General features: G+C 38.7%; 1 long non-coding RNA gene across 1 annotated transcript in view; it reads right to left on the bottom strand.

Annotated features, from left to right (window-relative positions):
• Positions 1 to 167: 167 nt before the first annotated feature.
• LOC116939555 (uncharacterized) overlaps positions 168 to 24,498 on the bottom strand; it is a 75,550-nt gene continuing 51,219 nt past the window's right edge. The window contains exon 6 of the long non-coding RNA XR_012941088.1: positions 168 to 6,742. This is a non-coding gene — a long non-coding RNA (uncharacterized LOC116939555). The remainder of the gene's footprint in view (positions 6,743 to 24,498) is intronic.

Here is a 24,498-nt window from a genome sequence, read left to right as displayed (position 1 = left end):
CTCTTATGCTCAAAATTGTAATGGCAACAGCATACCATATTACACGCGATTTGTCTGAACAAACTGTAATTGTGTTCTACCAATATTGATTATTGATCACAAAATATATAATAATAGCTATAATAATGAGTGCAATGCTCTTTGTTTTTTTTCGGTAAAGTCACGTAGGTAAAATAAAAATACAGCGAACTTTGCTGTGTCTGTTCCACCTGAAGACGGAAGCTTGTGTTGCCTCCGAAACGTCGTGATTTAATTTAGTTGTTTTCTTTTATTTCATTTTTTTTTATTTTACCTACGTGACTTTACCGAAAAAAAACAAAGAGTATGAATCCTTGCAGTCACGAATGCTTCAAATCTACAATTAATGAGTGCAATGTCCGTTATAAATTTATTGGACCCAAATTAATGTATGAAATGCACACCAATTTCAGAAATAATTAATATGCGGTTATTACTATAATTTTAATGTGGAGGGATTCATTAATTATTTAATTACTTGGTTGACTTATGTGTGTGTTTATCGTAAGGTACTTACAGACATAATTCCTGTATATAGCTCAAAGAGTTAAGACTACTGACTGCAGTTTTATGATACATGGATGTGCTGGTTACCAGCTTGTAAGGGAACTTTTACTAGCTGAAACTTGTATCTTTTTTACTGGCCAGTGTATTTAAGTGCCTAATTTTTAGCTATAAAAGTTGTGTTACGTGTTGCCCATCATGTAATTAACACTGGGTTTCAATGACCCTTGTGATTTATAACACTCTTGCATAAATGCATGGCCAAGGGTGAATTCCTAGTACTTAACTTTGAAGAAAATGATATGGATTGTGCAATCCACTGATATTTGACTGAGAGCCGAATCAATTACAAGCAAGTTAATCAAATTATAACATAACGAGTATAACACTCAGCACATGGCTCCGTACTTGGTGTCGCAACGGATTTTACCAATAAAAGTTACACCATTAATTTATTGCATTGAGTTTACTCTTATTGACTTATTAAAATGCGATTGCAGTATTGTTTCCTCAATAAATGTCAAAATGCTTACAACAGCATTGCACGTACATTTAAATAACAGAAGTAGGCACTGCTGTGAAACCACGATGCATAATGTAGGGTGTTAACATTTGACACATTTCTTTCCTGAAAGTACGTGTTATGTTCGCGACTGCATGAAAATGCTATTGAAAATGTGTATCTGTTATGGTAGTCCACTATATCATCCAACTGCTCTGTTTCGAGGGACAGAGCAGTGGTTTTCAGTTTCAGTTTATTTATTTTGGTATAGCCCTGTGAGCCATTCGGCTCTTGAATCAGGTGCAACCACAACAAACAAAAAATTAAAACACGAACAAGAAAAACATCTTAAAGTGACTATGTGACTGTGCAAACAGAAAATCCATGAAAAAAACAGCAACATATTTCTGAAAAAAGCACCGAACACCAATGCTGTGTGCAAAAAATCCCCAGTGGGATGCAAGTCAAACAACAACAACCACAAGAAAACTTAGATTAAGGCCATCAGTCTAACTCCGGTGCATCAGGTCGTGCGATGGGCTATGAACCCGGATACTTGAGTTCACTTCCCTGCCGAAGCTAACCCATCGGTTAACCATGGCTAACATTGTCAGTTTGCAATAGCTCTGTATCTCTGCCCCTCTTCACCCACCAACCTGTACCCAAACAGCATGAGGTGGCCCTTAACCAGCAGTGGAGTATAGGAACAGCAGTGGAGTGTTACAGTGGCTCTCCGTGCAGCCTGTTGTCGCCAATTAGGTCTTCTGCTTACTGTCTGCAGAAGACAAGCACAAGACAAGGATTGTTAAAGGATCTCTCTGAAAGGTGGAAGGAAGGGCAAGATGACAAATTGTTTTGATCGCTTCCAATCGAACACGGGTCATAATGAAAACAGAGGAAAACAACATTAATTCCCTCGGCAAGGCCTGCTAAGTCAGGCTGAGGGGTCAATGTAGTGCATGGAAAAGGTTTTTTTAATCACTGCTGTCCTACCGCTCCTACTTTTACATGGAGAGAAGTTTGTGTATTCACCCCTTGGACATCTAATCCATTTCCATTAAAAACTAAATTTAAATAATATAATTTAACTAAAAAAACACATCTCTTGCCACTGATATTTTGACAGCTTACACAATTTTGATTAATGTTTTTAAACAGCACTCTTTTCAATGATAGTCCATTGAATGCAAAGTAGGTATGTGTTTATTTGCTGTATTGTTTTATAATGTTTCAACAATTGTACAGCCAGATGATGCAGCACCGATTTTATTTGAAATGACTCAAGGGTGAATTTGTAATATACATTGAAATCAAATATTTTTTGCGGGGAAATTGATATTTGTGTACACTGTATTTTGAAACAGTGTTATGCTCTAATCAAGAACGTATAACCAATAAACATGTGTGTTTACATTATGCCTAACTAAACACGGATGGCCAAGATGAATTACAAGGGACAAAACACTTCCTGACATAATATCCACGGAGAAGATACAGCAAAGGATTCAGGTAATGTGCAGGAACTGGATGGATTATTATTTCGCAGAATCATGAGAGATGGCGGTGGATTGGGGAGCCTTCATCCAGCAGTAGATTGACCATGGCTCACGTTGATGATGATGATGAAGGAGGACGAAACAAAACGAAACTGAAGCCTGAATAAACACAAGTGCCCTTTGGTATGCCTTAAGCATACACGCTTAGCCATTTGAGTCCAGCACTGGAAATTGTCTGAACCCTTCATTGCTTAAACTCTTGGGAAATGTATTATTGCAGCGCCTATTTGTCAGCACACATAAACATTGACCTCACCTGAATGACCTCAGGAAGAACCTGTAATAATAAAGCCTGCAATTATGGCCTAAAGTCATTTGCACTCGGAGACTATATGAAATAGTATAATGCATATAGAGTATATTACTTTCAGTAAATACTGCAAGTTTTACAAGGTACTTTTAATTTGAAAAAAAAAATGTTCTTTTCACCTGCAAATACCACGGTGTCACTGAGCACTCTGAAGGTGGAATATCACGTGCGCTTAATTTTCTGAAAAAGGATTAAGTGTAATAAGTGTACAGTGTACTTCATCATCATCCATGATTGAGTCACTGCTGGATGAAGACCTCCGCACAATGCAGTCATCCCTCATGAAACTGCGATGCCAGAATGCATCTCACTCCTGTTTATCTGTGCAGTAGTTATCCTTTCTGGCATTTGGATGCCATTCGTATGTGCATTGGCCATCATTCTTATCAAGTCAATATGATGTCTCCAATTTGCATTTGTTTTCATCCTTGAGTTACTCTTCCTGTCTCCTTGAGTATCTATTCCTGTAGCTTTTGTTCCATTTTCGTTTTTAATGCCCAATCCTATACCATCGCATGTAACATGCTACTTATTGAAAAGTTTCCTCTTTAGGGCAGAGCTTTTGTATATTCGTTAATTTAAATTACAAATATGATGAAATACATGTTCGTATAATTTACATACCGAGCACAATTACACGTATGTAATTATAAAAACATTTAATGTTGTTGCAAAAGGAAGTGCTCATCCTGACTCGCATTTACACTGTGCGGTGTTAGAAACAAACAAGCTTTAAAATCCAACAACAAAGTCATAATTTTGTCACAATTGGTCCCTCATTGAGACTGCAAGAAACATTACCCGTCATGAATAAATATCTAATAAAATCTGACTCATACTGGGTGAGAACTCACGACTACGTTTAAAGACATGTTCATGGTTATGTTTTATATTTTAAAATTTTTAACCATCCCTAAGAGCTCAAACTCAAGAACTCAAGACTAAAGGCTTGAATTATGCACAGAAGCAAATTGCTTTCCTGTCCTTTGCATAAGTTTAAGAAAATGGGCAGAATTTTGTTTATAAACGTGGCTACTTTTCCACTGAATATGAACAGAAACTACCTTTTCAATAACCAACTAGTTAACCCCTTTAACGTAAGGTACTATACCAAATGATGACATAAGAGCAGGTCGATGGCACTTATGCCCCACATTTAAGGCCAAGGACACGTTAATAAAAGCTACACATTGCACATAATGTCCCCATAATTTTCAAATTTTACTTAAATGGATAAAACACAGTGGAGCTAAACGCAACTGTGAGTGCGTGTGTGGGTTTCTTAAGAGAGGGAGGACAAATTCCCCATTGTGCCTCACTGCTGCTATACATCTTAATTGGTTGTGCGTAGTGCTGTCGTGGATAATTACATTGCCAGACAAGCTTAAAAAGTTACACAAGCGAACCACATACGGTCATAATTGTTTAAAAATGTGTGCAGTATATTTATTTAGACAATGTAAATGTGTAGATGCATTGTGACATTGTTGCATTAAAACGAGTCTGTGGATTCTTTAGACCGGATGGTGGAGGTGAATGCCTCTCGTATGAACAAAAAAACAAATCTACCATGTTGCATAGTTTAGTAGTCATTATTTTAATTGTTATAAATTGTCTGGAAGGTGGAAAGCAATTGGCAACCTCTATTTCTTTTTTCCACAGTTTGGACTCCGAAGTGAATCCTGACTTTACTGTTGCTTCAAACACTTGTTTTTTTATCAAATCATGAGAAAATAACCGAGAGTATACTATCCTGCTGAGAGCAGAAATTGTAAAAGTGATAAAATGTGGCTCTCATCTGAAGTGAGGCCTTCCGAATACGGGATGCAGTTAAAAACTGTCAACATTAGTAGCAGCCGCCATTACATATCTACTGCTGGATTAAGGCTTCCAACAAGCGATTTTTGAAAGTCGACTGAGAATAATGCTATAAAATGAAATAAAAAGACATGGATAACAGCAGGTTGCAGTGCTTTTGAAAAACAAAAGTTAAAGCTTAAGACATATTGCCACTTATTTTGCAGCCTTGTGACCTGGACACTAAATAGTATATGCGTGTGTGTGGTGGGGGGGGTATATAAATAAAATTCTCATAACTGTCATCATTAACACTGCATTACCACAATACAAAAATAAATTAAATGTACGAGTATATCTCTCAGAAGTACAGTAGCTATTTTAAACATGGCACCCGCAATTTCACGGAAGACTTGGCTCTACTTACATACCAAACAGCTGCGTGTATCTTTATTTGGAGTAATGAGCTGCATGAACTTGTGCTACTCTCGATGAGAGAAGATCTGGACAGGTTCGCCAAACCAAGTAAATATCACTGTTGCATTATCCATAAACATTTAAGTAATACTCATCACATATTTACTAATGGCAATATTATTTTTTAGACTTCTAGGAAATATAATAAATGTTACATGCATGATGATAATAAGTATCCATTGTATTCTTGGTTCTTTCGGTAAAGCCACGTAGAAGGGAAACAATAAAATAAAATAAAAATATAAAACAATAAAATTCTCACGACGTTTCGACTGCAACACAAGCAATCATCATCAGGTGTGAAACCATTGCTTGCCTTTTTAAGTGTTAATCAATTGAAATTATATGAAAATATTTACCTGCTATGATATTCCCCCTTACCTCCCATACGAAACTTGAGATGTCCTTAAAGTTACGTGAAAATTAAGAACAGTGCCGGGAAAAGTTTCCAAAGGGACAATAAGGCAATCGTGAGAATAATTACAACCGATCTCACAAATTAAATTCCCGGGTGCCTCGTAATTCATGTGGCCAGATCTGGTTACAATGGTGTGGGATTTACAATGTTCTCTCAAGTTTACGTGCAACACATTCCAATTAACAAGTTCCATTCTTGCTTTTTGGTACGTCAGCACTTGTGACATTGGCACTGTGTCGATTGAAAGTGCGTACACCCAGCGAACATTTCTCTCTGCTTTTTCACATATTGAATACTGGCAGGCACCATGTACTGTGCATCGCTTTTTCTTTACAATAGTATGATATTTTTTTTAAATAGTCATTGTTTACTGCCCTGAATACACAAAGCATTGTGAGATGGGGTGGAAAATAGAGAAAACTAAAAGAGTAGCACTCAATAAATCTATGGCAATGTTGGGTGGTAGTGGTTCCAATTTGGGAAATAAAACGCAAGGCTGAAAGAGTAATCGCATTGAGGAATGTGTGCCCCAATTCCCTTTCCAAAAATATGGTATCGCAATTGGATTTCACCTTATTCTAAATAAAGGAACTTATTGATTTTAGCGAATCCCCATACAATGAATTAGGCTTCAATGCTCAATCCATTCCGATCTCTTAGAATTTCGTGAAAATGGAATAAACATTATGATGACCAAACAAAATGCTAAATTCATTATTTCAGCTAACACTGAACTATTTCAGCTAACACTGAACTATTTTTATCCAGTGGTTGTAAAAGCAAGTTTTGAATTTCATTACATATATTTTTTGTAAGTAATTTTAAAGCAGGTTGTAGCTTCGCCATGATGCATGAAAACTATTACAGCACAGAAAATACAAGAGAAACAGCGACAACATAAAATTCCTCCCAGCGCATTTTCCTCATTTTATTTCCCTACGACACGTAATTTATTTACGTAATTATTTTATATTGAGCTACTTGTTAGCCTAATAGGAACATAACTGACCCGCCATCCCACCCGTGCAATTTTATGAACTCCCACGATATATAGTCATGGTTTCATTTAAATACCTTATTGATTAGCTCTCCGATGTGTTTTCTGATTGTGTTGTTCGGCGCGATGTCCGATGTTTCACTCCCAGCACTTAATTCAGTTGCTGAAGGAAATAGCACAAAGTCAAATGAAATGCCAGGCATCATGCCAAACAGCACACGGCACAGCTAGAAAACACAGCAGCACAGCCACAAAAGCTATGTCGTAGTATTTATTGATTTATTTTCGTCAATTTATATACAATTTTATCTATAGTGTCTGTCTTAGCGGTTCTGTTTTGTGTGTCTCCTGTGCTATCCGTATCGTTTTCTCATCTGATCTTTCTTGTCTGGACTCCTAGTCTGATTTGTACCGGTCCTATTTGTACTATCCATCTGTTTTGTACAGTCACAATTGTTATATCTCATTCATTCAGCTCATTAGCCGAAAGGGAACACTTGCACGAAATTTGCACGAAACAAATATAACAGATTAAAACACATGTATATTCTTGGTTCTTTCGGTAAAGTCACGTAGAAGGGAAACAATAAAACAATAAAACGTGACTTTACCGAAAGAACCAAGAATATGAATCCCTGTAAGTCACGAAAGCTTTAAATCAAAATTTAAAACACATGTGTTTAGGTGTACGTATCCAGCTCCATAGCGTGACCTTGTTTGAAGAGGGGCATACAAAAATCCCAGGGGATGGGCACAACAGCGTCAATGTTAAACAAACATATATGTATATTCTTAGCTCTTTCGGTAAAGTCACGTTGAAGGGAAACAATAAAATAATAAAATATATATAAAACAATAAAAATTCTCACGACGTTTTCACATCTGATGATGACCGTTTGTGTTATGGTCGAAACGTCGTGAGAATTTTTATTGTTTTATATATATTTTATTATTTTATTGTTTCCCTTCAACGTGACATTACCGAAAGAGCTAAGAATATGAATTACTGCAGTCACGAAAGCTTTAAATCAAAACATATATGTAATTTAAATTATAAGGTCTGCTTTTGTCTACCGTGAATTCTGCTCTAGCTCTCACCAGCTATATATATGGGGAAAGTCTGTGAGACAAATTGCTTAATTGTACTCATATTTGTATTCTCCAGCCCCTTCTAACTATTACAGACAGTCTATTAATAAATTGAAGCTTTAAAATGTAAGGAATGTGGCTGAGCCGTCAGCAGTGAGGGTGTAAGAATTGACTAATAAAAGAGATTTGCTTTATCTTTAACCACTTTTATGAGTGTCATCCCACCCTATGTGCCGATTAAAGTTGTTTACATGGATATCCTTCATATCCAGTATTAGAATGATCTACGATTAGTCCCATAGACTGTTAGGGAAAGTGCTATCACAGGGCACATCTATTTGATTTACCGTGGCACACCTCCGCAGGGATGCCGTAACGTCAAACCAACTGGGAAAAATCCGAGGAAGTGTACATCTACCGTTAAACCAAGACCTGCTCAACCCTCCACGAACCTGTTTGAGATCCCAGAAACCAATCTGGGAACACACGAGACAATTGGATGAAGCGGGGTCAACTAAAGACCGCTGGCGAACACTGTGGAGTTTTATAATATAGTTTTTTCTTGGGTTAGATCACGTAGATAAAAAACAGTGAATGTTGTGGATTTTCTCTCCAACATCACCGCTGTGCTCTACTAGTAACGAATTGGCAAGTTCTGTTTACGTGACAAACCTTACTAGTTGGCTGTCGGGTGGTGGCGGGTTTAACGACACATTTATATATTTACGCGCTCTAACCCCAAAAATTTATATTATGGATGATATTGGTCGCGAAAGCCTGCGTGTTAAACTAACTCATCGACGATCCCACCATTTCTCCGCATGGCTTTGATCCATCAACCGCTTCAGAACAACAACTGGTCACTGGTCACTGCACACACCTCTTCCACAAGTGGAGACTTAAAGACAACGCACAGTGTGACTGCAGCCACCTGAACCAGACAATTGACCATATCACGAACAACTGCATCCTACACCTGCTCTCCGGCGGACTGAGCAGTATTAGTCGCACTACTCCCGAAGCTATCGCATGGCTCACAGACTTAAACTTGGACGTGTGATTTTTCACATACTTTCCATACGCTAGAAGTTGAAGAAGACTGTGCCACATGACGGAGGTGGAGGAGCCACGATTTGTCCTGAAAGGATACTATTTTCTAATTTCCAGATTAAATGATCAGGAGGCAGCCAGGCCAGGTTCACATACTTACTGCCACTTGTAATTTTGTATGGCCACAAATTTAACCTGGTTCAGTGGGACAGACAACTTATGCTACCATATGGCACGCACGCACACACGTGGGCACACAAGGTCAGTTAACCATTTACAACCGTATGATGTAAAAAAAATACGTGATCTGTAAAAAATAGCAGACTTCACTAAGCGTAGTTTATATTTATAGACAATTTTATCACAGCTTATCCTTTGATCCCTGTGTTTTCCTTTTCCAAATGCACCATTCATATTTTTTTTGCAGAATAGATAAATGCATCTCTACTAAAAAGTGAAAGTAATTACAAGTGTCTATTGTGCATAGTTTGATTTTTTTGAAGTGTGTTTAATTTTCGGGAAACACAGCATTCTCCACAATGAAAACTAAAATCAAATCATTGGAGTTGTATTTTATATCAGTGAGAACCACAGCAACAGATATTTAGTCCGTTCATTTGGTTAATGAGTGAAAAAGCAATTCAGCTACACAATCATATCAGCCAACAGCTTTGAGAAGAGTCCTCTGTGGTATAACCACTGTCCCCTATGATCTGTGCACCAACACAGCACATTATAAATGTTGATTTAAAGCTTTTGTGACTGCAGGGATTCATATTCTTGGTTCTTTTGGTAAAGTCACGTAGAAAGGAAACAATAAAATAATAAAAATATAAAACAATAAAATGCTCACGACGTTTCGACTGCAACACAAGCAATCATCATCAGGTGTGAAAACCACAACAAGAAAATTCGAAAAAAGTGGCAGTTATTTTTAACGTTAGCACCACGGAGAGAGCTTTGAAAGTTTGTTCAGATGGACGAGTCCATCTATGTTCGGAAAAGAGGAGGGGGGAGACGAGAAATAATGCATGCGGTCTGAAAGCCACCTTAAGCGTGATCAATCAATTAAGACCTGAAATGGTTTATTAAATCCTTCCAATGATTGCTAAGCCATAATCCATCTTCTCGGTTGTAATTTTCTCTGTTTTTATATGTGGATAGCCTCATGAACAAATCTCTCATGGTAGCCAGATGGCTTGCAAAGAACTTCTGTCTTGGAGAAGTCAATGTCATGTGAACCTACTGAATTGTAACAGTGATCTGCCACGGCCAAAGTGTTGGTCCTACCGTGATTTAGGTCTGCTTTGTGTTCACGAATGCGGTCCGAGACATGTCGTTTGGTTTCTCCAATGTAACTGCTACCACAGAGGCAACTTAGTTTGTAGATGCCAGGGTACTGTATGTCCAGAATCACACCTTTTACAGACGGAACCAGATCACGGATTTTATGTAATGTGTTGAATCGGACCTGGATCTTGAGTTTATTCAAGATTTTGGAGATCTTATTGTGATCCCCGCAATGTAGGGAAAAGTGATGGTTTTGAAAGGCTCCTCAAGAGGGTCCTTCTTCATGGTTTGAGTGAGAGCTTTGAGGATTATATAAGGCCGTGGTAATTACACTGCACTATACAGAGATCAGTAATGGAGGTTTTAGGTAATAGTTATAACGTCTTTACCCCCCGCCCCCACCCCCCGCTTTTTTACAAAGATCACCTAAAACATTTGGAGTGAATACTGCAGGTGGTTCAGATTTTTGCGAGTTATTGTTTTGCCGGCTAGATGGGTCAGCAGAAGAGCCAGGGGCTCAACAATTGGAAGCATTATCAGTTGAAATCCTGGTTGAGGGCTGTCTCAGCCCATCACCATCCCTTCGGGGTCAATACAATTTCTAAATGGATATTCTGGGGGGGGGGGGGGGATGTAAAAAGTTGTTATCCTATGGATGGACTAACCACCCCCGCGATAGGAATGTGGAATTTCCATTACTCTATCCAGGAGGTAAGCCCTGCATCGACGCTCATTTGAGCACGACATCACCGCGTGATGTTTTGAATTATATAAATTAAAAAAGAGGGATGACATTGTCATCCTCTCAGCCGACAAGGGAAATGCCACTGTCATCATGGATAAAATAGAATATAACATCAAAATTCAAGAATTTCTCAACGATGGCAGCTATACAAAAAAAAAGAGATCCCACCAACAGCCTCGTCATAAAAACCAACAAAATCATTTCTGATTCAACTGCATTAATTGATCAAACCAAACAATTCTCGTTGAAACCTTCTGCTGCCAGGCCACCAAGATTATACATAAAGTAGATACACCCCTTCGTCCCATCGTCTCTACTACAAACTAGCTCGTTTTCTGTCTGAAATCCTGCGGCCTTTCACTGGAAAAACCACCTCTGCGGCACAAAATTCTACTCACCTGGTATCGACAATCAAGGGTATTTCCCTATCCCCAGACGACCTGCTTGTCAGTTTTGATGTAGTTTCCTTATTCACCAAAGTTCCTGTACCTGACACCATCACAATCATTGAAGACTTGGTTCATCAAGGACTAAACACTGAGGTACCCCACTGGTAAGACACTGCTTAACCAATACGTACTTCACTTGGAATGGAACGTTCTACAAACAAACTGAGGGCACCCAAATGGGCTCCCCCCTATCTCCAGTTGTAGCCAACATTTTCATGGAGAAATTTGAGACTGACGCCGTCCAGACTGCCACTCTGCGCCCAACCTTATGGAAGAGGTACGTGGATGACATTTTTGTCATCTGGCCACATGGCCGGCCTGCTCTAGACCAATTCTTCGACCACATCAATTCCATACACCCAGCCATCAGATTTACCATGGAAGTCGAAAAAGATGGCAAGCTACCTTTTTTGGATGTTCTAATAAAAAAGAGACCTGATGGTTCAATGAGCCACTCTGTCTACAGGAAAGCTACCCATACGGATGCTTACCTGAAACCGGATTCCCACCACCATCCATCCCAGAAGAATTCCCTCATCAAGACTCTGCACCATAGAGCCCAATGCATATCCGACCAGGAACACATAGCCAGTGAACTCTAGCACGTACACCAAGCTCTTAAGGCTAATGGTTATTCCGACTACACAATCCGCAAAGCTATCATTCCAACCATGAAGAAGGACCCTCTTGAGGAGCCTTTCAAAACCATCACTTTACCCTACATTGCGGGGATCACAAAAAATATCTCCAAAATCTTGAATAAACACAAAATCCAGGTCAGATTCAACGCATTACATAAATTCCGTGATCTGGTTCCGTCTGTAATAGATGTGATTCCAGACATACAGTACCCTGGCGTCTACAAACTAAGTTACCTCTGTGGTAGTAGTTACATTGGAGAAACCAAACGACATGTCTCGGACCGCATTCATGAACACAATGCAGACCTGAAACACGGTAGGACCAACACCTAGGCCGTGGCAGATCACTGTTATAATTCAGTAGGTTCACATGACATTGACTTCTCCAAGACAGAGGTTCTTTGCAAGCCATCTGGCTACTATGAGAGATTTGTTCATGAGGCTATCCACATATACAAACACAGAGAAAATTACAACCGAGAAGATGGATTCTGGCTTAGCAATCATTGGAAGGATTTGATAAACCATTCGGGTCTTAATTGATTAATCGCGTATTCTTCGCTCTTTCGGTAAAGTCACGTTGAAGGGAAACAATAAAATAATAATATATAAAACAATATATTTTATTACTTTATTGTTTCCCTTCAACGTGACTTTACCGAAAGAGCTATGAATATGAATTACTGCAGTCACGAAAGCTTTAAATCAAAATTAGATTGATCACGCTTAAGGTGGCTTTCAGACCGCATGCATTATTTTTCATCTCCCCCCTCCTCTTTTCCGAACATAGATGGACTCGTCCATCTGAACAAACTGCCAAATCGCTCTCCGTGGTACTAACGTTAAAAAACCACCACTTTTTTCAAAATTTCTTGTTGTGGTTTTCACACCTGATGATGATTGCTTGTGTTGCAGTCGAAACGTCGTGAGAATTTTATTGTTTTATATTTTTATTATTTTATTATTTCCCTTCTACGTGACTTTACCGAAATAACCAATAATAATATAAATGTTAATTAGAATCTATTGCCATCTTACAATTTGGCTTATCAAACGGGAGGAGATTATTTACCAGCATCAATCTATCCAAATAAAACTATCAACTATTTAGGCAAATATGACACTTTAACACGTAGGCTTTCGCGACCAATATTATTCATAATAAAGGTTTTTGGGTTAGATCGCGTTTATTTATAAATGTGTCGTAACCCTTGCTTGATGATGCTGGATGTATTGGTAAATACATCCAGTGATGCTGGATGTATTGGTAAATACATCCAGCATCATCAAGCAATTCGCCAGAATTGCTTGATGATGCTGGATGTATTTACCAGCGAAACGTCGTACTCAAACTGTAAATGTGGATTAACTCTTCAACACACCGGTGGGCTGAAGTAGTGAATTATTTGTCTTTTGTCAACGTGACACTTTTTTGCCGATTGGCCGTGTCGGGTGGTGGAGGGTTACGACACATTTATAAATAAACGCGATCTAACCCAAAAACCTTTATTATGAAAAATATGACACTGACACCGCAATCCACTTCTATTTGACCTTTAATGTTAATTGTTTAATAATATCCCTGGCTGGGTGAGTAACTATCCTGTTATCCTCTAAAGCATTTTCATTATAAATTATTTAATTGGCTTTAAAAGTCAATTTCAGCTGCTTGGTTATAAAATGAACCAGTACTCAGGAATAAATACACTTGTCTTTCTTATCATCTTTCCACATGTGTTTATTCACTTGGCATAGGAGAAGGTAAGGGGAATTTTCAGAACACATATGAGGGACCGATATCCTGGCCCATCTATCGGCCTACTGCTATTGGATTTAAATCTAAGGTTCGCTAGTCTCATCCCCAATTTTGTTCCCCTGACAATATTGTGAACACCCAGTACCGAACAGATTGCAGTCAGTTCCTTCGCTGATTTATAACTTGTATTCTCAAATTTCAGTGATAGAAAACAAGTTCAGTTACTAATAATAATAATTTAAAAAACTACTTAAAATCTGTGGCCTGTGCTCATAACATTTAGGTAATCCAAAACACAATTAGTTTGTAATTAGATTGATGAGGGGCATGTATATGGGTATTTTTCATACTCTTACAAAACAGATGCATAAAGAGCACGTGCTTGCCCACATGTGAATGGTATGCCACATTTCACAGCATCCATAAGAAAACGTAAAATGAGTTTTGCTGTGCCAGCCAAAAACACTTGCAATAAAGCCTCTGATGTATACATTAAATGTGATGGTAGCCACAGCCATCGATTTCATCCTCTTGTAAATATAGTGAGGAAAAATATAAACAAACAAAATAACCTTACAACATTTATCGATAATATTGCCTTTACGCAAGATAATATTCAACAATGTGACATTTCAGTTCACGTCCCTTCTTCGGAGCAGAAGTTATTAACAGTTGTGGTTAATTTTTTTTAGGTTTCTACTTGTTCAGCACTGCCAATGCAGGCCCGCGAATATTTGTTTGATTTTAATTATTCTGTAAATTTTAATTGAGTATTAAAATCACATGTATAAGCACAGCATAACTGGATGGTAAGGATAGCCAGTGTTTGTGCCCTTGTTGCAAATGCTTATCATCTCAACAAATCCACCCCATGTCGGTGTGCATAGGATTTGTACACGTGGATATAAGTCACTGGGAGTATAGTCTGTTTATCGGAAGCATGTGTGAAATCCCACCAGGGCATGTCCTACAGCACAGCTGTCATCAAATGGGCCATGTTGGAATTACACCATCATGCAAAATAGCATTGCTTTACAAAGAAGAAAAGTATTGCTCTTCGACCATAGTGTCCCTTTTGTATGTGTTGTGTCGGTTGTTTTTCTATCAAAATGCAGCATTCCATATGCGGTTCCCATACCAAGTATTCACACACATCGCTCAGAGTATGGAAACAGATAGTTACAATGGCGTTTTCTTCAGCATATCCAAAACAGACACCACCACTCTCGCTGCAGATTGATGTCCATTGAAATGTTTAGTTGTGAGAACTGCGTGTAATTCAAATGCATTCTAAAAGTATTTTCAATCTGCTGTGCAATGATAATCCAACATCTTGTCACAGGTTACAATGTTTGACAGAAACCCAATTTTCTCCTAAATCATACCACAAAAACTGCAGCCCACTGGACACTTGTTAGAGGAGATTTTTTTTTACCCTAACCACCAAATTCTTCTGAGGCCCATTTATTTAACAATGTCAAGTGTCAATCAATGCTTTTGTCTTAGATCCACAAACATTTTTTTAAATGAAAATAGTGTGCTCCAACATTGCGGTTTTCGATTAACTCCATCTCCTTCATACAACAGAGTGTTCTTCGAAAAATATGAAATAAAAAAATACAACAAATATTGAGTACACATTATAATAAGAATGTGTATATATGGGGCAAATATTAAAGGTCGATCAGGAATCAAATGAGCGAGAGTAGGGTTGAGTTTCATTGGAAATCATAAAAACTAACATACCAATTTACTTACGGAGTAAAGTTTTGAATCAAAGAGTATTACCTGCTATGGCATGGATCAATAATATGGACATTGATTACAACAAATATTTACATATTTTGGAAAGTACACAAAAAGCATGGAGTGATGTGCGCAGGGAATTGCACAAATCAGTATACGGCAAAGTGGGCGTAAGAGGTCAAGGCTGATGGATGAGACTGGCGACGGAATAGCAGCTGTGGGAAGACATTGCTCCCGTGAAGAGAACCACGGCGAAGATGGAGCGTGTGTGCGGGGGCGAGATAGGTTGTGGGGACCGTGGAAAGTGATGACATGGGGAGGGAGGCCTTCATCCAACAGTGGATAAAACATCACTAAGTTTGAGTTCATTTGCTTCTGGTTATTGTTTCCAATTATTGTATTGCCATTTTGTATTCTGCTTTATTATAGTATGTTGTTGGTCGTTATGGTTGAATGTTTAACATTTACATTCACCTTTAATGTTACCTCAAATCAGCCTTGAACAGTGAAAAAACAAAATACCTCTCACTGGATGCTCAGCTGGTAAAATATACGTCGATCAAAACATCAATACATTCAAATTGAAGAAGTGTATGACCACGTGGCATATCTATGTACAACAATCATTGCTCAATTTCCAAATAATTGTTAAATCGTATAAAGGGTATTGTACAAACTAGTGTCAGACTTACTTTTTCATTTGTCCATTTGACTAGGAAATAATTTATACAGCGATAAGTGCGTGGCCAGCCGACACCCCAGAAGTGCATCACGCTGAACGGCTCTACTGCTTAGCAGTCCATGGTGAAAATTATATAATAAAGATCCTATTATACCAGGTGAAAACCAATTAAGATGACAACACTTTTTTGCGATGGTGGTCTGGGTCAACAAGGGACAATGGTTAAATAAATGGCAAGTTGCGGAGTCGTTTTATGAAGTGGTAATTAAGTATAAATATATTGCTTTTATTACAAAAGTTGGCGTTTCTCGCTGTTTTACATAAATATCGGTAGACCGATGAACAAAGCGTGACGCAGATTGCATGTGAAAGGGGTAGCAGCATTGTTAGAGGCATCCAGGTCATGTGGTGCAATCCCGAGGCCCGCTGGTCTCCCAGGGCAACGATGGGCAAGTTTCTGAACCCACCACAGCCCGAATCTGTTCACCCAGTAGTACAAATTGGTTCACCACAGTCAGTCAAGCAGCAGTTTACATCTGGTGGGGTAAAGTGTGGGTACGCCAACCTCTTTCTCAAATAACTCTGGTCAGGATCGAAGAGGAGGTCAAACACCCTCGAGTGAGACCCTTCTACAAGCAGTGGCGTGAATTTACAGGGCTCCACTTATCTATTTGCCTTTTAGAAGGTCCGGTGTGTGGCGAGAGAGGAGAGTGACATCATGCTGGTATCCTGAATCTGGCCAGCAGGAAAAAAGCCACATGATGCAGTGCAGGGGTTATAGGTTGTGAAGACAAGGGCTCCACCTTTCATTGATGGGTTGATACATGCGTTCCCGTTTGCGTTTAAATTGGGACCTTGATTGTACTAAGAAAAATTGTCTCTATAGATCACAAAGTGTGCTCACCTTTGGCAATGGGGTATACGTGTTTGAGACCAATTAACAAAAAACTCAACACATTCGTCAATAACACTGTGGCCTTAAAAGGAAACGTATATGTAGCAGGTGATGTTTCGGGCAATGGCACATTTTTCATAGCACATAGAGATGCGAGAGAGATCGAGTGAACAAGAGCCAGAGACAGCACTTGTTTACACCATGGGGCCTGATGAGAAATTAAAATAAAATTCTGCTGAACAATTTTTAAATTTGCATGTTCATTATTAAATCTGTCTCTCTGACTTATCTATTTATGTGCTATGAAGAAGGGACATTGCCTACACATCGCCTTTCACATTTTCCTTTTTAGGACAGAGCATTACTGACAGACGTGTGAGTTCTTGTTAATTGTGCCTGGTACACCACTGTCAACATATCTTTGTCAAATATGTTCAATTTAGAGACAAACTCGTTTGACATTGTCCTTGCTGATTTAAAAATATATATAAACCACTTCTCAGTTTTAGTAAAGTTAGCATGCCAAGGGACAAAGGACTCATAACTGGATACCGCGGTGGCGAGATGTAAACTACCTCGCCTGGTATGAAGGAGGTTGCGGGTTCGATCCTGATTCTGCTCCTGACCCTGACACCTGTATATTTGGAGTTTGCGTGTCTCTCTCCCCGTGGGCGTGTAGATTTTTCTCCGGGTCCTCCGGTTTTCCCTCCACATTAATAAACGTGCATTTAAAGCATTTGGCTGCTATAAATTACCAAGTGATACGCCATTTCTTTGAGCTATCATTTGTGGCCAAGTCGCTTCTGAAAAAGAGCTATATAGCTCAGTGGGCCTTACCTGGCAAAATAAAAATACAAATAGTTTATGAGTTTAAACTTTACAGGTAATGCCTGCAATGACTTAAATGAGATTAGACAGCAATTTTAAAGCATTGATGAGCTATCTTCCCAATTGAAAATTAACATAATCCTTCAATGCTTTCCATTTAAGTTGACTCATCCATTAAAGAGACAGAAGTAGACTTGAATTGGAGCACACTAATGACCACAGGTTACATGATGAAGTCAGTATAATATGACAATAAATCAAGAAACTTTAGTTTTACTGTTCTTTACAAGGAAAACAAAGAAACTGTATCATGTACAGAATGTGAACTGGTAGCACATTAGTGTTTGCGATGTGGACTTGTAAACTATTTAAACATGTGGCTCTTTGTAAGAAGACGTTTCAAAAATTTCAGCATAGCAATGTTGAATTCTAATGCGGGGGCGTTTGGCTGCGTGTATCAACATGTATTCCAGATCGATGGTGTCTCAGGGACGCGTGAATGTGACTCTCATTGTCTCCACCAAGGCTGCTGGATATTAATGCCTTTAATGTCTATGTAGCAAAGCTGTTTCCAAATCAAAGGTTCAATCTTACGGTTTCCATTTAGCTAATGTAAAATATTGCTATAATCCATCACGCGTGGATAAAACAGTGGAGCTCCACATGTGCAGCTGGCATGTGTTAATGGATTTTCACTGTAAGAAAAGTGAGTAATTTTTATTGGCTCTATTCACACAATGACTTTTCAATTTCCTTTATATATATGTTTAATAAACATATAAAGTATATGGATATTTGTCCCGATGACAACATACATATTAGAAGTAATGTGCATATTATACATGCAGGACAATTGATTTTACATGCATCCATTTTGGTTATTGCTGTTTTAGTTTGTAATTTCTCAAAATATTTAACATTTATTGTGTTATTTTGTACTGTTGCAAAAAACTGTTAAAACATATACTATAAAAGTATAATTTTAGTTGACATTAAGCAGGCGTTCATGACTAATATTATGATTCATAACAGATTTTTGGATCAGATCGCGTACGTAAAATGTGTGTTGTACACCCTCCTCCACCTGATAAAGCCAATTAATAAAGTTGTCACGTGAACAAATGTGCCAATTAATTACTACTTCAGCGCCACCTGTGTGTTGGATGTTGTGAATTAAATATTGTGAATTGCTCTCCAAACACCGGTTTGCTGAAGCAGTAAAAAGGTATCACGTTTGTTAATGTGACAACTTTATAAATTTACTGTGCCAGGTGGAGGAGGGTGTACGGCACATATAGTAAATCATCGATTTTCTGACGCCTTCGGAGGAGGGGGGGGGGGGGGAACGCCGAATTATCAAAAATGCCGGATAATCACATCATTATTTAAAACAGCTTATTTTTGCACATTCTTGAATGACATGTTTTATGTGTTGTTAAATGGGGTTTTTTTGTGTTTAAAATCTCTTTACTATGTGAAAGTGGCATAATTAAAGATAAATATAGACAAAAACAAATATCCTCCTTAAAAAGTTACTGTATTTACTGCACCGTATTTAGCACTACAATCTTGAAGACTCTGCATGGTGTGATGTATATACGTGCAGTATTTTCATTGTTCAAGTTGTCGTATGTAGTGTACAATGTACTTTACATCATATTTAACACAGAAATCAAGCGTAGCTACTGTTTTTTTGTCACGCACACAGTGCCGAACGCCAGACTGGGTTACAGCCTTTCGAGCGATTTTGCCGGTTTCGCCGGATGGGACCTCTGAATAATGTTGGAAGCAGTCGGATAATCGGGTACCGGATAATATATATAATTGATGATCAACTGTATTTTATTTTAGTGATATGACTCAAAAATCAATTATGAATTACATTTTTCATGATCCTTGTACATTTTTACGATGGGTCAAAAAATCTGCCACTTTGTGATAACGTGTGTATAATATAGAATTGAAGCTTTCGTGACTGCATAAATTACTATACTCATTGGTTTTTTTCGGTAAAGTCACGTATGCAGTGCCGTTGTTGAAAATAGAAACAGAAATATCCATTGTATAATGGAAGGTAATATATAAAGCAAAATATCACCACACCTGTGTGCCGAAATTTCAAACGTTATGGCCCCGATCACACAGGATACATTTTAGACAGATGGCAGAGCGAAATGCTATACCTTTCATTGAAAACATTTAACACGAAGTATACATGTGCAGCCTCTGCTTCAGAGATGCTTGAAAGGTTAAAGCTATTGAATGCTGGGGCTTTGTGATGGATCCTTCAGGCAGGTTTGTGTGGTGACATTACAGCTAGCATTTAACTTTAGGCTCAAACCTCATATGTGCATCTTCATGATTTTATGAATGAGCATTATGATCGTCCCCAATTACCAGGTAAAAATATGCAACGTGTACATTTGTATGCGCCCAACAATGGTAAACTGTGTAATTTAACAGTTCGGTTTATTGTAATTTTTTATATTTCATTGAGTATTGGTCTCCTGTCAGGATTGTGATGGGCTGCCCTTTCACCAAGAGGAAATCCCACCTTATAATGGAAAATGTTCCTTAGTTCCCCCATAATAATACAATTCTGGCATTCTGTTTATGTGGCAAGTTGCCATCTTTTCACAAGATGTTTTTTTTTCTGATGCAGGCATATAGCCAGCCGTGGGTGGCAACATCCAAATCTGAACTCTGGATACCATCACTGCTGGCTCAGCGCCAATCACGATTATTATAGCCCCTTTGTCAACTATTAAACTATCTTTTATTTTACCAGGTAAGGTTCACTGAGCTATATAGCTCCTTTTCAGAAGCGACCTGGCCATAAATGATAACTCATCCAAGTGGCTTATCACGTGGAAATTTATAGCAGCCAAATACTCGAAATGCATGTTTCTAAAAGTGTGAGAGAGAAACTGGAGGACCCGGAGAAAAATCTATGTGACCACGGGGAGAGGGACAGGCAAACTCCAAATATACAGGAATCAGGGTTGGGATAAAATCCACGACCTCCTGTATACCAGGGGAGCTAGCTAACATCTATTACTGGATGAAGGCCTTCCCATGCTTTGCCGATCGTGAATATTTTTTACCATATTTCACCACAAGGCATTGACCAGCACGTTCAGGTGCAGTCAACCATATTATAGGTTTTTTGGGGGTTAAATCACGTAGATATAATGTGTCGTATATGTATAAAAGGTACAGTCAAACAAACCCCGTGGGCTTGTATGCCTTCGTTTTGTTTGCTCATAATTCGCTACGATGATTAGTGCGGTGAAAGGGTGACTACAGATTTCACTTACCACTGATGGCTAGGTCAGGGTGGCTAGGTTCAATGCACAGTGTGTGAACCACTGCACCACGGCTCCACCCGATGTGAGTATTAGCTTTTAGGAATTCAACCACCTCGCAATCTAATTTAATTTTCGTTTTGTAACCCATACTGTATTATACATATTTTAAGAAGGGTAACGGCTGAGCAGTGGTGTTTACCAAATAAGGCGATACACTGAAGCCTTTTCATACATTTCTCCTGCACACACAAAGGGGTCAAAATGCATCCAAAATTCATAGGGGTCAGCTGGAGCCCTCATATTTGGGCTTTAGTAGCTCGTTGAAAAATGTACGACTGCAAAATGTCAATAATATGGCATCAATAATATGGTGCTTAAAATTGACGTGTTTAAAATATAATGGCCAGGCAAATGTACATCACCAATCAAGGGGGTCGACAGCAGATATTAGGATCTCAAGCACATGGGACCATTCAATTTTCAATCTTGATTCATATGCGTCTGTTGCACATGTGGTGTAGGAGGTTTTTTTCACGTGTTTTGAAGTAAATTACGCCGGACTGAATGTGGCTTCATGATAATGTTTACAGCGATTGTGAATGCACTACAGAAGGCCTCCTTTAGCTGAGTTGGTCATGGGATTGGCTTGACCATACTTCACCACAATGGTCAGTGCAAGTTGGTCGTAGGTGGGGCTGGACGAGAAGGACCGGTTCAGATAACAACTTTCCACCAAAGTTGTTTTTGCCAATAATCGGGAATTGAACACAAGTGACCAGGTTCATAGCTCAGTGAACAAACTGCAGATAAACTACTACCAATAAATAGCTGTATTAAAATAATGAATATATATAAAATGGAGGCAAACTTTTAATTGGATAATATGAGGTGGCATATAAAAAAAATATTTGATAAAAATAAACCAACGATTTTGGTGTGTACCCAAAACCTGAACATTGTGTAACCTCAGAACGGACAAATTCAATGCGCGTTTCCATGCTAATCTTCCGGCATGCGCTCTACAATGCTTCCATTACGGACAGTACCTTCATGTCCCATCCATTGCCCACAGTTGCTGCATTTTAACCAAACAAATATTGCACACGATTGACCAGAGCACACTGAGTCCACATTCTCGTATAGGGAATCCTTCGAAGCCTTTAGAGGCTTGGTAATTCATGTAATGATAAGTTAAAACAAGATGATCGGTTACAACTGCATCAGCATAAAGAAACAAGCAATTCAACAATTTCTTAACAGACTTTTCCAGCCACACTCTATATTGAGGCAGAATTTGGGGGATCAATTGTGATGGGCCCTTTTATGGGGAGTACTCCTATCTCTTCCATCACGTCTGGCCATCATTAAAGAGTACATTAAACTCCCTTTAAAAAAGGATAGGTGCCCCTATTTGCAGACGTGCAAATGCTGTGCACAGGGCTGACCTTTACTCCGAATGGACAAATGTCACACGAATAACTTGTATGGCTGTACAATATTATACATTTTGTTTCAATCATTACCATACCTATCAATAATGTACCCATGTTTAATTTAGATGAAATTCTATGCCACTTGTAAAGGCAGCAATGCGTGATCGAAGCAAAATTCAAATTTTTGGATTTACCTCCAAACTCTATGTAATGGCTATCCTGCATCCTCTTTTCAGTAACAACCTATATCACTGTAATACATTTGCCACTTGGGTGTCCTATAAAATTCGTATTAACAAACACATCTGCGAGTGGAAAGTAATTTTTTTTGTGAGGACGACAACCGTCATTTATTTGCTATCAGATACTAGCTCCACCCAATAATGATTTAACCTTTATGGATTTGGACGATATGCACACATGCAATCATATGCACACACACACAAAAAACGCTCTGGTATCTTCTTGCAGGGCCAAGGTTACCAATTCTTCTCAATCTAATTCTTGCACCAAATAGCATTTCTACCAACGCAAACATCACCACGAAGCCTGCGGGCACTGCCATGGGCAACAAATTCCGATAACGAGATATGTTGGCCTAGGCGCCAAATCACCCATGGCATCCACATCCATAACCCTTAGCCACCCAGGGTTTGTGAAGGGTTACAGCACAGGCTGACAGCACAATGCTCAGAGAAACATTTTTGTTAAAACCAGCGAGTTGCTGCAATGAAAGGGGTCTTGACCATGCTTTCTGAACTGATAGGGTGCAACCAGGCTTCTTAGTGACTGCTGGAATACAAAGTCTTTTAAAGGACACGCTTAGGACCCATGGTTCACAGGCTCTGCTCGGCCATTTAAAATGGAAGATGAGACTCAGATCTAGATTCAAGGCTGACACGACCTATGGGTCACAAAATGCAATCTCTTTGGTGGGCAAGGCTGAAAAAGAGACATTGTAATGTTGCCAGGTATAAAATGCCCCTTTTTGGTAGAGTTCTCATGCCTGGTATGGTGCTGAGTGTAGAGTGCGTGTGTTTTGCTCTGATAAACGTGTCATATGGTATGTGCAGTCCATAAAATACACGGGGAGGATTTTTTGGCCAACTAAGCAATCTGCAGATATCTTGTTACAATTCAAACAAGATACTGTATGGCCATAAATCGAGTTATGGTCAAAGTGTGTCTGTTCAAAAAATTGTCTCTACCTGATGTATAAAAAAGCACACACTATGTGTAAATATAGATTACAGAATATTAATAATGTACTAGAAAATGAAAACCACAGTGCATGGTATATCTGGTCGAGTACATTTCTGCTGAAAAAATGCATTTAAGATTTGTATGGGCAATCATTAAGAACGTAGCACCATATAACCAATTTCACACTATAAATAGCTCTCCATTGCCCTTTGTCACTCCACTGCCGGTGGAGGGCCCTCCATACAACTTGCAGGTTATTTGACCATTCTTCACCATGCTGGTCTGGTCGGTGTGGGTTAGCGAAGGACGGAGAGCATGGGTGCAGTTGCATATAAGTACAGTACAATAATTAATTTTGCCCCACGTTAACATGCACCAAAGTTACGTTTCCATAAATGGAGACCTATGTTCATGTCTCTCTGTGTTCTGATAATATAAGCTGGAAGGATGTCTGAAAATCGCTGGCATGATCTCAGCAGTCTTTAATTTTTTGGATAGTAATTAACTGGAAAACATAATTATTCCAACATCATCAGCATTAACATTCAAGCATGAGGTTATCTCTGCTGTGAGGTTATCTCTGCTCAAGATATATATTCGTAACTGAAGAAAAAGTGCACGTTAACAATTAATACAATAACTTCTCATGACCGTGGTCAAAAATGAATAAATTTAAAAGAGGAGTTGAATATGTTTTTCATTTTCCTGAATTATTAAAAATGGATTTTTTTTTACCAATTATTGACTCAGGCCGAGCATGATTCACCACCATCTGTGATAGAGTTATACTGCACTAGAATAATG

Source organism: Petromyzon marinus, chromosome 6 (assembly GCF_048934315.1).
Source record: "Petromyzon marinus isolate PM22_M1 ecotype Great Lakes invasive population chromosome 6, UKy_Petmar_22M1.pri1.0, whole genome shotgun sequence".
Taxonomy (NCBI): domain Eukaryota; kingdom Metazoa; phylum Chordata; class Hyperoartia; order Petromyzontiformes; family Petromyzontidae; genus Petromyzon; species Petromyzon marinus.
The sequence above is the reverse complement of the archived record's forward strand: the minus strand, read 5'-3'. Positions and strand labels throughout refer to the sequence as shown.